Here is a 3,927-nt window from a genome sequence, read left to right as displayed (position 1 = left end):
GAAACTAGATCCAGTCATAAGAGAGATCCCACAATCCCACGCGCGCGAGAAAATACAAGATGGCTGCGGAACACGTTTCGGGCTATCGACAGAGAAATAAAAAAGACATCTGGAGAGACGACGATATCTGTCTATTATTAGATGTATGGCAAGAAAAGTACTGTATTTACTTCTAAACAAAACTTCCATTTTGTTTGTTGGTGTTTGTGACTTACCGCGTAGTTACGTCAGTTTTATGATCGCGTGTAATAGCCAGGTTCTTCTCGAGCGGACTGCCTGTGCGAACAGCACGACGTTCGACTAGCGACAGTCACAATCCAGATTGTAAGTAAATCGAGATCGAAGTGAGTCGTGGATTGTGTGCGAACGTAGTATTAGGGTACGTCAAGAAAACGCACACTAAGAAGGGATTTTTCGAAATTCCCAAGCGGGAGAGAGAGGGAGAGCATTAAGGCTTAACCAGAAAAACGGCTTATACTGTACTATTTTAGATGCGATTTTTTCTTTTCAACTACGTTTAGTCTTTATTGAGTACTTAGGTGTATTAAATTGATAACATTTCAGACATTGTTATAAATATTTTTATCTATTTCGATTTTTAAAATGTTCGAACCGTTTTAAATTCGAATTTGTTATTGCATATTGGTTCGATTATAGAACGATTGTAAACGTTCCAGAAAATTGATCAAATTGAAAATAGTTCGTTTGATTCTCGCCAATTCTCTTCAGCATTAGGTGTTATATAACAATTACTATGGTTATTGAAATATTGAATGTAAATGGGGTTTGCTTGCAAAACCTGCGGACGAAGTCGCGGGTAACAGCTAGTTATTAATAAAAGGGCAATCGCCGCAGGAAATATGACATGTTTAGACCAAAGGTTATGGAGAAATAACGGGTACGGGGAAATAATGGGTCAAAGGTCATTTCTGTATCTTAATCAGAAAGTGCTAAAAATTATCTTTTAATGAACATATTAGAAAAACATGGTATCCTCAAGCCAAAAAGAAAATTTTAATTAATTAATATAAAAATATTACTCACATTTCTGAATTTTCAGGAAAACCGTAACAATGGCAATTTATTGCTTTCACGAATCATGCATTTAACTCTATTTTTCATTTTTAAATTAAACAACAATCCAGAGCGCTAGAAACAGGAAATCTAACACCAAGATAAATTGAAATCGAAACTAATGATTTCAGGCGTGTTAAACAACTAATCACCTGATCGTTTTTGTATCATGCTTCGGCTGATGGTTCGCTGCATGTCTTTTCTCGAAGTTTACCATTGTCTCTCTCTAATCCGTGTGAACAACAAAGTGCTAATAGTTGAATACAAATTTGATTATTCAAATTAAAAATATGGGATGTTCGTGATGGTTAAGGTATCAGCCTACTACTACTCTGAGAGCTGGAAGCTAATCTGAAAAAATCCCAAGAATTTTTAGTGGAGAAGTCTGTTCCAGATACATCGAACCCTGTCCCTCACCACCTGGCAATTTCCCATTGTGGGCCCGTCTAACCCACGAAGAGCGTGGGAAAAGGACTTATTGCCACCTAACAAAGAGCAAAAATGCAAAATTCACTTTTGCATTTTTGCTTTTTGTAAACCACTATGTTACTTTCTACCTCCTTTTTATCCATCACACAATTATAAACGGTTTGGTTCAGTTTCGTATGATATGGCAGCATGATACAGGCAATTTGCCAAGGAAGATGCCTCTCGGGAGGGCTTTCTATAGAGGCACTGGCCCCTATTTAGGTTAAGATGAAGAAAACCTGGAAAACTCTGCATGGCCAGCTTGTCAGTCGGATGCAAACCACCAGTTTCGGTGATTTTATCCACTTGGCCACTGGTAGACCCAATTATAACTGAATATAAATTTGTATAGATTAGGGAAAATCCAGTGGCGTGCCGTCATTGGAAGCGGTGGATGCGCCGCTTCCCTTGTATTTTCTAAAAAATAAATACATATTAATTTTAATTATATGAAAATAATCGCAGAATATTTTATTACAGTGATACCCCGAACTTACGCGTTAGGTGGGACCGAGCGATAACCGCGTAAGTCGGGGTATAATTTCGCAATTTGTGTAAAACCCAAATCGGATGTATGTAAGCTAATAAATGTTTTCGTTAATCTTATCTCGTCTTTTGATTCGTTCACGGTTAGAAGAAATCACCACATAGAGTCTCTCAAGTCTCCACAAAAATAACAAACACAGAAATAAATAACACAAAATAAATTGTGGCTATGTGTCGATTCCGCACGACACGTCTGAACATGTAAGCCGAACAATAGTGTGGGGGGATTGAGTAATCGAGAGTTACTTGGCGCTCAAACAAAAGACGAATCGACGAGATTTGAAAATCGCGTAACTCCTGGTTCGCGTAAGTCGAGGTATTACTGTATAACCGCATTATGTATCTTATTACAAATTTCTATACTACACGTGAAAAAAAAGATAAGATCGCTATTGTATATTCGAATATTAGTGGCGGAGTGGAAGAGCTGTATTGTCAGCATCCAAAAAGCCAGTTCGCGCATGCGCTTTACATAGCACCATCCTCACCCGGTTTAGCCGGTGGAAGCCTACGACTTTGGGCGGATGCTACACGTATACTGATTCCAATTCTATCCAGGACCGGTTCTGGGCTGTTAGCCGCCCGCCCGCTAGATATTTGGCCGCCCTCGCCCGATTACGTGAATCACGAGTAAATTTATAACTTAACCCAACCGATAAGAATTTACTGGTATGTTTTTATGATAGTTCTGTATAGTAGACAGGAGTTTTAAAAATCCATTAAAATATTTGATATTTTTATTCCGTTCTCCGATTTTATATTACTCATGGATTTCAATGTTAACCAGTGATATTACGATTTCGTATGTCCTATCTTTAAAGGGATGTAGAAAAAAAACGTGTACAATTCTTGTATAATGTTTAAAAATTAACTGTTACTTCGACAGCATCATTTACAACTAAATTTAATGAGAGAGATGCACGAGGTACAGAAAAAGCTCTAGAATTTATTTTTCTTAAATTTACGATTTATATATCCGTTTGTCATAAAAATTTGTCTTTCCACTTTTTCCCAAGACTACAAATATTCGAGTACAAAGTAACTGGTTTCGACTTATTTCTACTTAAGAAGTAGTTAAATAATTAAGCGATTAGGGAATTGGGGACAAACAAAACCCTGCTGAAAGATCCGAAATTTTACTTAAACAAAAGCTTAACCGAATCATCTCTAGCCGAGTACAGTAGAGACTGATTTCTTCGTATTATTAATGTAATAAAGACAAATTTTCCCAGTTAAATGAGAGTGACTGAAAAGTAAATTTTGGAAATTTTCGTGGACACCTGGTCCTAAAACGAATTAGTTAGAAAACAAATGACGGACAATCTATTAAGTTTAACATATTTAGATTTTTACAGCTACGGCGAGAAACGTTTAAAATGTACAGTACAACCCTGTCGCGTCCTTTGAGATATACTAGTGATGCGACAAGAGGTATTTGACATTGACCGGTATCGGCACCCTGGGGATTTGGCAGTTCGCGTGTATGCACGCTCTGCAACCGTCTTCGATTCCATCCATTAGCCACTCATAGAGAGCTACAGTAGAGCGTCGATTATCCGAATCAATTGGGAACTGGGGTTGTTCGGGGAAAAAACGATGTTTCGGATAACCGATTATGTACGAAAAATATATTAATTAACCTATCCCATTTTTCTCCGTTGCGTGTCGCTTCGCGTTGAATTTTCGTCGATGTTAAGCCTAACGAAGACTATTGTATCGTTAAAAATTATTTTTTTATTTTGTACAAACAAAATAAATATATTGAAAAATATAAAAACAATAAAAAATTATACTTCAGAAGTTAATTTAGTATCAAAAACGTAAAATATTTGAGTAGCC

The sequence above is a fragment of the Centruroides sculpturatus genome, unplaced genomic scaffold (assembly GCF_000671375.1).
Source record: "Centruroides sculpturatus isolate CEXI.00-Female unplaced genomic scaffold, Cexi_2.0 scaffold334, whole genome shotgun sequence".
Classification (NCBI taxonomy): domain Eukaryota; kingdom Metazoa; phylum Arthropoda; class Arachnida; order Scorpiones; family Buthidae; genus Centruroides; species Centruroides sculpturatus.
The sequence above is the reverse complement of the archived record's forward strand: the minus strand, read 5'-3'. Positions refer to the sequence as shown.